Below are 10,487 nucleotides of genomic sequence, written 5' to 3'. Positions count from 1 at the left end.
AGGGGGGTATCTAATTGTTCTACAATGTTCTGGAAAATGGCTGCTTTCCTCCCACTGGTAAGGAGTGTTCAGGGACATCCTGGGCCGGGCTCCAGTCAGCACACAGCACTCAGGCCCCAGCCCTCCCTCTGCTGTGCTCTCAAGGCTCAGCTCAGAGGGGAAGGAGACACAGAAACACACCCACCATCTCCCCAGGAGAAACCCAGCTGCTCCCAGAATGCTGGAGATGCCAGGTGACTTATCTGTGCTCTGTTCCCTCTCCAGGTTGAAGAGTGACTGCAGAATCAAGTACACGTTGACCCTGCGGGACATGTGGGTGACATTCAACAAGAGGAAAGGAAAGAAAGCCCGAACATTGCTGGTCTTGGGCTGGAGAGACCGCATCTTCGTGGTCTGTTTTCAGTAAGACTGCAGCCTGACCCTGTCTCCTCATGACTCTTGGGGGGAGCACAGCTCCATCTGGGGCTCTATTAGCCACACGTGCTCTGACCCCCACAAGGACAGCTGTGTGCTCTCAACTGTCCCCCAATGGCTCTGATTCAAGCAAACACATGCAGCTTCTAAGCCCTCTGCAGGTGGGGACCAGGGACTTGAACCTGGCTCCTTGTGCATGGTAACATGTGCAATTAACCACTGGCACCACCACCTGAACCCCCACGCAATTTCCTCTCCATCTAGAAGATTTCTTTGCCAACTCAGCAAACTCTCTGTCAGAGAGCTGGGCGTCTCTCCACCCAGTGAGCAGGACAGGCCTCCTGACTCACACAGTCCCACCAAAAACAACCTGATGTTGATGTTTACATATTGATGATTGTTTTTTGTTTCCTGTAGATAATTTACCTCTGGAAGGGATATCTTTATTTTATTTTATTATTTTTTTTTTACATTTTTTAACTTTTTATTGGTGGGGGAAGTACTCACAATAAGTTTGTGTGAATTTTATGCATTTTATCTTCTTTTCTCCCCTTCTCTTGAATTTCACCAGGAAGCTTGTTTTTATAGCATCAATGAAAGGGAAGCGAATTCGGAAAACACCAGAGGAAGCTTTGCACAGTTTCACTTATCTGAGAGAGAAGGGGGGGGAAAGACTCCTGGAAGTAGTAATAGATGGCAGGGGGTGAACTAGAAAGGGGGTAAAGGCAGGACCACTATAAAAATTGGGGACAGGGGTATACACACACACACACACACACACACACACACACACACACACACACACACACACACATAGATTAGTTATAGAATCAGCCTATATTGGTGATCTTGGGAGAAATTTTCTCTCAGATAAGTGAAACTGTGCATAGCTTCCTCTGGTGTTTTGCACATTAGCTTCCCTCTCATTGAAGCTATAAAAACAAGATTTCTGGTGACAAACACTCCCAACATCACCCAGGTGAAATGGAGGAGTCAGGACACTGAATTCTGGTGGTGAGAACCGTGTGGAACTGTACCCCTATTACCTTACAGTTTTGTGAATGAATATTAACTCTCTAATAAAAAAACTAAAAATAAATTTAAAAGTAAAAAAAAAAAGAGATGAGAACTGTCTGGCAGTTAGTGTGTTGAAGTGTTATAAAATGAGGTAAAAGCTAGAATAGAGGTAGGAAAGACCCTTCCGGACCAGCAAGATGGCCGAGCCAGACAGTTGCCCGCTTTGCCCTGTGCACCACCTGGGCTCAGGCCTGGGCCTCACCACACTGTAGAAGACGACAGTGCTGAGAGCTTTCCCCTCTCTGTCCTTATCTGGGAAAAACAAAACAAAACAAAACAGCTTTGGAGGAGTGAGACCCTAGGCATGATAAAAATAGAGATATTATGAAAGAAAGGAAGGAAGGAAGGGAGGGAGGAAGGAAGGAAGGAAGGGAGGGAGGAAGTACTTTTTATCCACAGGCCAACAACCTAGTTGGTGGAGGCAACAATTTCCTACACAGAGTTCATCCTAATATTTAGTTGTATTGATACCTCTTCAATATAACACATTTAACTGTCATATGGAGTCTGATTTTATAAAAATTTAAATGCATTTATTTCTTCATTTTTGCCGCATGGGTTTTCTATGGGGGTTGCTGTCTGTGTGATACATTTAATGCTCCCAGCGGCCAGCTGTCCTTTCATTGTTTTTTCCTCATTATTTTTTTATGACAGAGACAGAGAGAAATAGGCTGAGAGAGGGCGAGATAGAAGGTACAGGGAAGGAGAAACAGAGCTCTCACTGCAGGCCTCAGGGTGAGGCAGCTTCCACTGGGGAGGACACAGGGGACGAGGCCTGCCTGCTGCCTGCCTGCTGTGTGTGTCTGTGCGTCTGTCTGTGTGTGTCTCACACCTGGGCAGTCACCCACCACAGTGCACAAACTGCCCTTGTTGTGTGCAAACAGAGGGCTCAGTTCAAAGACCACCCCCAGGTGGTGGCTCAGCTGGAAGAGTGCACGTGTTATCACCACAGTGCAGCTGCGGTTCAAGTCCCGGGTCCGTGTGTGTGTGTGTGCGTGTGCGTGTGTGTGTGTGTGTGTGAGAGAGAGAGAGAGAGAGAGAGAGAGGGCTTTATGAGCTGATGAGCAGTGCTGCAAGGGTCTCTCCCCTTTGTCTTCTCTCCCTGTTTCTGTGTCACCATCAAAAGAAAAATGGAACAAAAAAAAAGAGAATAAAAAAAATAAAAAGGTCTCCAGGAAAGGTGGAGTCCGGCAGGCAATGAGCCTCAGCGATAACCGTGGTGTGGAAAGAGCAGGAAGAAAAGGCCACTTCACGCTAAACATCTAATGAAATTAAAGGTGTGCTGTGTTCACCTTGCTATTGCCTACCATGTGCTGTCTATTTTTTAATTAATTGATTCATTTTTTAATTTTACAAAATTGCCTGTCGACAGGGCTTTGAATTCACACCATTCCCAGCACCAGAGTTCTGACTGCTCAGTCTCCCCACTGCGAGCCACCCCACTTCCCCTAAGGTTGTAGACATGGGCCAACCTCCGTCTCTACAGCCTTTTTTTTCATTACCTTACAGGGGGCTTCATGGTTCACAGTTCATTCACTGACACACAGGCACAATCCCACCTGCCCTCCCTGTAACCTATGGAGATTCCCGGGTCCCCAGTCCTCAGAAAGCAGAGAAGAAGCTCCTGTAAACTCCAAGGGGAGGCAGTGACATGGCCTTGTGGCTGAGGTTTCGGGACCCCACCACCGAGCACATCTGCACTCAGCTACCCTGCTACTCTGCTACCCTGGAGGGCAGCAGCTCCTGCAGGACCCGGGGTGCAGTGGCCCAACCCCAGGTCCCTGCACATCCTTTCAGGGCAGCAGTGCAAGAGCAGGAGGCCAAGGCTCAGTGAGAGCAGGGAACAGAGTCCCCTGGATATGCCACAGGGGTGAGGAGGAGGGGGCTGTGAATCTCAGCAGGAGCAGGAAGGGGACAGAGCAGGGCCCAGCAAGGCCACTTTACTCAGGTGGCCTGGACTGTGTCCTCCTGGTCATAGTCACAGGGAAGATTGAGGGGATGCAGCAGCTAAAGCAAATATCCCTGGACCTTTTAGAGGTGGTGTTCCAAGGAGTCACTGGGAGACGTAAGCAGTCGAATAAAACCAGGGGCACCTCACCGTGTTTTACCCATTTCCCAGCAGCACGGGGGAAATCCATGATGTGTGCTTCAATTCCTCTTGTTCTTAATCTTTTTCTTTAGGACACAAAACATCTGTCTCATATTTCATGACTTGAGTGAGGAAATCACTGTTCAAGCATCACATCGTATTTTCTTTCAAACAGTTCACAGGATACTAAGGAAAAGGTAAGAAAGAAAGAGAAGTCTGAGGAAGCCCTCAGCCTGGTCCAGCACTCAGACGATGCAGCAGGGCAGTGAGAACAGGCTTCTCCCCACCTCTCCCCACACAAGCAGACACAGACACAAACACACCTGTCTGGGGCTCAGCACCCTGATTGTTCTGACCAGTGACTCTCACCGATGTTAATCTGTATGTTTCTTGCCTGTGAGCAGATGGAGTGCATCTTACCTGAGCTGTTTAAGAAAGAAGTGCTGGAGGGGTGGAGGAGAGGGGCGCACCTGACTCAGAGCACTAGTGACAAGCTGCTGGGTTCAAGACACTGGTCCCCCTGAAGAGGAAGAGCTTCACAAGCAGGTGAAGCAGTGCAGCAGGTGTCTCTCCTTCTCCTTCTCCATCTCTCCATCTGCTCATTCACTCTCACTTTCTCTGTCCCTGCCCAGTGAGCTATAATAAAATGATGATTAAAGAGAAAATGAAAAAGAGTGGACGCCACCTAGATTCCCATCGTCAGATGACTTGACTGAATAAGGACTCATGGGATAGATGTTCCATGAAATACTACTCTGCAATCAAAAACGACAAAATGGATGGAACTGAAGTGATCATACTTACCAAAATAAGTGAAGATATGAAACACAACCACCAGATGGTTTCACTCATATGTGGAATCTGGAGATATGATTCACTGAACTTGTCAAAAAAAAAAATCCAAGCAAAACAGAAGCAAGGAAACTGTGAGACTTGTGAGAACTCTGGTGGTTGTCTTTGGGAGAGAGGGGATACAGTACTCTGGTGGTGCGGAACTGTACACTGTGATCACAATCTTGTAACAAAATTAATAGCAAATTAAAAAGAAAATGAAAGACCTAATAATAAAAAAAAAGAGAAAAGATATAGCAAAAAGCTAAGGCATCTATCTATTCTAGGCTACACAAGTCCTCTAGTGGTTACTCGGATGTGTATCTTTATACTAGAGTTGAAGGACATCATAGAATATGTGCAACTTGAACCTGAACTGGAACTGGTGTACTGCACCAAAGTAAAAGACTGGGGTGGGTGGAGGGGAGAATACAGGTCCAAAAAGGATAACAGAGGACCTAATGGGGGTTGTACTGTTCTATGGAAAACTGGGAAATGTTATGCATGTACAAACTATTGTATTTACTGTAGAGTATAAAACATTAATTCCCCAATAATGAAATTTAGATAAATAAATAAATAAACTAAAGAAAGGAATATTTACAACTTATTTGCTACTGAATTGTTTATTTTTAAAATGAGTTTATGGAGATAACAATGCCATTATGTACACACACACACACACACACACACACACACATACACACACTACTTATGCTCCTGGAAATAGTGTGTGACAGCACCCATGTGAATATCTGGCTGTGATATTTACTGTTTAGAATTATATAATGATATAACTACTGTGTGAAATGGGGCAAGGCTTGCGACATTTCTATTATTTCTAGTAAAAGCCTGAAAGTCTACAGTCATCTCAAAAGAAAAAGATTTTAATAAATAAGATGGGTAGTGTAACATGCTTCAGGGATTCAGTCATGCTGTCAGCTGGTCAGTTATGACACTGACCTTTGACCGATGACATCACAGCCCAGGGGCATTGGCTACAGCAGAATCTTCAGTCTTGGAGACTGAGCTGATGGTGCAAGCAGTGCTGTGTCCAGCTCTCTCTTTAGCGTCAAGGAGTGAAGAATAGAGGATGTCTGCGTCTACCAGAAAGTCTTTGCGGCTTTCAGGGTGTCTGGGCTGTCTGTCCTGCTTCAGGTAGAGTCTGTTCACATACCCTGTGTGACCGGCAGAGCAGGAGGAAGGCAGTCCCAGGACATGCTCTGTGTGATGCCCACTGACAGAATCCTCAGCTTCAGCCCTGGTCTCATGAACGGTTACTGGTGCTCATGAGATTCCCTCCTGCTGATGCTAGAGAGCAGACTTGACCTGCTAGGATCAGAGTCCTGTGGGCTTATTCAGGGCACAGCCACAAATAGCTTAGTACTTCCTTGAGTTGAGAAACATTTGGATGTTTGATTTATTATTTGCTGATTGTGGGATTCCTGCCCCCCTCAGCCCCAAAGTGAAGACTGACTTAAAGAAGATTAGAGTCAGTTTTCAATAATTCTGTTATCTAAGTGTGTATGTTAATGTGAGACCACAGTGGAATGACCTCTTCACGCTCCTGGAGGCCATGCAATCTGACCTCTATAGGTCCCATGTGGATCTGTTTAAAATTATTTTCATGACAGAGGAAGAGAGACAGAGAAGAGAAGAGAAAAGAAGCGAAGAGGAAAGAAAAGGGGGTGAGGAATGGGCAGAGAGAGCAGCAGAGTCAGAGGCAAAAACTGCAGATGCTACTTGGGGTTGATGATTTTCCCACAACACTCTAGACACTGTGCTGCCTTTAGGCCTTGGCCCTGAACTGGTTCTTTGAAACATTTCTCATCCTCTCTCCTTTGACCTCTAGCATCCCCTTACTTTTTTTTTTTCTTATATTGGGGGTCAGTGTTAATTCTCTACAGTGTGGATTGTTGACACAGGTAAGATTTCTCATCTCCCCATGAGAGGTATCTGCAGAACACTTTCACCCCTCACTCAGCTCCTTCACAGCACCAAGCACCAGGACCCCAACCCTCACTCCCCCTCACTCCCTCTTAGTGTCCCTTTCTCCCAGGTCGTGACTCTGCTGCTTCCTTGTCCCCTGACACTAATGTGACAGTCCCTGTGTCCTGTCCTTCAAGCTGCCCTCCATCTCCACTGGCCCTGAGTGACCTCAACTCTCACAGGAGCTCTGTGTAGCTCAGGACTCCTGAGTGGGGGTGCTGAGTCCTTCTAGGAGACTGAGATTCCTCTGTAATGCTGTGAGTGCTGGCATCAGCATGAGCCCCTGTGTCCCGAATGCCAGCTGACAAGCTGCCCTGTGGGTCTGCTGCGTTGCAGGACTTCTGTGGAGGAGAGTGGCCCGCAAGAGGAGAACATCCCAGTGGTGCCTTGTGGCCGCATCCTGCTCTTCGGCCCTGCCAAATTCCAGAAGGGGCGGAAGTGGCAGAAAAGACAAATGATCTTATATTCCAACGTGCTGCTCATCTCCAACACGAAGTGCATACCTGCTCCCCCTGCTCCTGACCCCACATCTGCTGCTTCTCTGCTGCCCTGAGGACAGAAGAGGTGGCTTTTCTGCAAGGTTTTTGTCCAGCACTGGGCAGGCAGCAGAGGGGAAGAAGGGAGACTGGGCAGGGCCCTGAGTCCTGGGGAAGGGCAGCCAGGGTGGAGAGGGTGAAGGAGCGATGCAGAGTCAGAGGCCAGCGGGGACCCAGCCTGGAGGACCCACCACTGGCCTGCTCTTCCAACTGGGCACGAGGGAGACAGGACAAGCCAATGCCAGAGATGCTTCCCGGGACTCACAGACACTCACACTGAATTTCTGCAAAGTGTTTGCATTCCCAGCCTGCACATGGTGACAGGGACCTGGGAGTGAGGGAATGAGCAATTCATTCACTGAATTTATTTTGTGTGACACAAGGCAATGAATTCAGTCAGTGGACAACACTGTTGAGCAAAGTCCTCTTCAAATTACTTTGAAAGTACCTGAGAGACAAGAGAAGGATATGGGGAAGGGAACAGAGAGGAGAGACACCCAGTGACAGCTCCCACTCTGCAGCTCCCTTTGCTCGTGCACAAGGTCCTTTCCATGGCACATGAGCCTCTGCCTGGCTTTATGATGGGCACAGCATTTAAGCAGCTTTTTAGGTTTGGCCAGACTTTAAGTGAAATATTATGAATAAAACACTAAGAAAGCAAGTTTGAAATAACTTGACTTTTTATCTTTTAAACTAATATTATTATAGGTTTATGGTTTTGTACAGTTCTTGACACAAAGGTAATCTTTACATTGCACCTTGATAGGTATCTGCAAAACACTCTCTTCACTGACTTAGGTCCTTTCCCATCATGCTCCAGGACTCCACAATCAGCCCTGTCCCCACCCCCAGCCTAGCCCTCTCCCTGCCCTCCCTCCCCAGAGTCCTTCCCTTTGGCTCAATACACCAACCAGTCCACGTTCTGTTCCGTGTTTCTCCTTTCTGTTGTTGAACCTTATGTTATGCCTACAAGTGAGATCATCTCTACTCATCCTTCCCCTTTTGGCTGATCTCACGTGATTCCTTTACGTTTCTAGGCTGCACTCATGTCAGGACCAGTCTTCCTCCAGTGGCAGAGTATGTTGACCCAGCCTCCCTTCGGAGAGTGGGGCAGTCCCTACCACTGCTGTTCCACATTGAGGGCAAGGTCCTGTAGAGGCCCACAAGAGGTTTATGGTGTTGCTCCTGATGGAGATGACCAGTGACGGTGCAGACAGGTCTCTGTCAGAGGTCTAGGCCCATCGTGTCTATGTGGGAATCCCAGGATTTCCTGACTGGGCCCCAGATGATGGGGTGGCCTGGTGGTGACCAAGAGCCATCATTGAAGTCTGCTGGTCTCTTGCCCTTACTCAGCTTTTGTTGTCCTTACTTTGTCTGACAAGTTTAGCCTTAGTGTGATCCAGGAAGTGAAATAGGAAGTGGGTGAAGAGGTATCTAGGTCTAAGTATAAACTATTTGATTCAATACTTTATGGTGCCTTTATTTTTCTTTCTACTTGCTTGCTGCACTTATTGACTCATTGTAAACATGTGCACGCTTTCTTTGAGGTAAATCTTTTCGCTCTAACTTATGGAAAGGTGTGCACAGCCCTTAGAAACTGAGACTGGGTGGCTGGCTGGTGGCACACCTGGTTCAGTGAGCATACTTGTTACCATGCCCAAGGTTCTAGGTTCAATCCCCACTCCTCATCTGCAGGGGAAGCTTCATAAGCAGTTAGCAGGGCAGCAAATTCATTCCTCTCTTCAACTCAGTCTCCCACCCTCTCAATTTCTCTCGGCCCTCTCAAAAACAAACACACAGAAACGGGGGAATGATCAGTAACAACAGTGGATTCATCAGGCAGCCACTGTGATAACCCCAGTGGCAATTAAAACAAAGTGACATGGAAAATACATCTTAATTCTTTCAGTCTCATAGAAAATATATTTAACTGAACTTATAATGCATGACTTATTTCATTAGTATCCTCAAGCACTTTAAGGGTGACAATAATTACCTAATAAGTTAATTACTATTTTCATACAATTAATAAGGGAAATATGATCATGGATCATTATGATTAACAAATAAGACACTACATGGAAAGATGCAACCTGAGTGAAAGGTTGTCTTAGTGAGCTCATAAATATAGGAGGGTTATCTAATTGTTCTACAATGTTCAGGAAAATGGCTGCTTTTTTTGAGGATGACATCATTGTAAGTGTTTCTAAGACTAGAACATACATTCTAAGCTCCTGCCTTGGACAGAAAGAGGTCTAGAGATGAGGGAAGAATCCAGAATGTACCAGACAGGAAAGTGTATTTTCCCGCAGAGACACAGGTCTGTGTATACACAGAAAAGGAAGCTGGGACTATATGCAACAATAATTAATTTGACTTAAACCTGGAGAGACCATGGCACCTGAAATGTCACAATTTTTTCCAGAAGGCTTCTTGTGTCAATCCTTGATGGCTCTTGTACTGAACTGTTTTCAGGAGACAGCTTTTCTGTGCACATGGATTTTTTTCCCCAGTTGACTGTTGTGTATACAGAGTGGTCTGTGTGGTTTTCAGTAGATTATTTACCCCTGGACAGGGTGACACTTTTAAGTGAAGAGAAAATATTGAGCCCAGTTTTCCTTATTCAACTGGAAAAAAGCAAGAAAGGGGGTGGGGGGAGACAGTGGTGCACCTGGCAGAGTGCACATGTCACCATGCAAGAGGACCTGGGTTCAAGGCCCTGGGTCCTACTTGCAGCAGGGGAGCTTCCTGAGTGGTGAAGCAGTACTGCAGGTGTCTGTCTAATCCTCTGCCCCTTTCTCCCCCTTGTTTCCTCTCTATGAAATAAAATGAAAAAAGAAGACGTCGATGGCAGCCAGGAGCAGTGGAGTCATGATGCAGCCACCAGCCCTGGTGGCAATATAGTTCTTGGTGTATCATTTGATTTCTGGAATTGCAGTGCTGTATCCAAGATATTTATAATGAAGAACAAATATTTTTTTTTAGTCTCCAAGTTTATAGCTGGGACTAAGTACCAGCACTAAAAAATCTACTGCTCCTGGAATCTGTATTTTTTCTCCATTTTACTGGATAGGACAGACAGAAATTGAGAGTGGGGAGGAGAGAGACAACCACAGACCTTCTTTGTTGCTAGTGAAGCAATCCACCTACAACTAAGGAGTCAGTGCCTTGAACCCGAGTCCTTGCGCTGGTCCTTGTGTTTAATACTACATGTGCTGAACCAGGTGTGCCACTGCCTGGCCCGCCAAAGACATTCTCTTGCCTACATTTTCACTAGTGACTGAATAATGGTTAATAAGCTCAGAGATTGGGTGTTGGGAATTCTGTGGAATTGTACCCCTCCTACCCTATGGTTTTGTTAATTAATCCTTTCTTAAATAAAAATAAATAAATAAATAAAAATATGCTCACATAAATATAGGGGTAGATTTCCATGCTCACCCCACTCCAAAGCTCTGTGTCTCCCATAACAAATAACTCCATAGTTCTCACAAACATTAAGATAATTTGACAATTCCATTTGGGGGGGGTAGAATGAATGTGATTATGCT

General features: G+C 46.2%; 1 long non-coding RNA gene across 1 annotated transcript in view; it reads left to right on the top strand.

Moving 5' to 3' along the window:
* Nucleotides 1-372: 372 nt before the first annotated feature.
* The window catches only part of LOC132537048 (uncharacterized), an 89,560-nt gene continuing 79,445 nt past the window's right edge, over nt 373-10,487 (top strand). The window contains exon 1 of the long non-coding RNA XR_009548557.1: nt 373-402. This is a non-coding gene — a long non-coding RNA (uncharacterized LOC132537048). The remainder of the gene's footprint in view (nt 403-10,487) is intronic.

Source organism: Erinaceus europaeus, chromosome 2 (genome assembly GCF_950295315.1).
Source record: "Erinaceus europaeus chromosome 2, mEriEur2.1, whole genome shotgun sequence".
Lineage (NCBI taxonomy): Eukaryota > Metazoa > Chordata > Mammalia > Eulipotyphla > Erinaceidae > Erinaceus > Erinaceus europaeus.
This window is presented reverse-complemented; position numbering and strand designations above follow the sequence as displayed.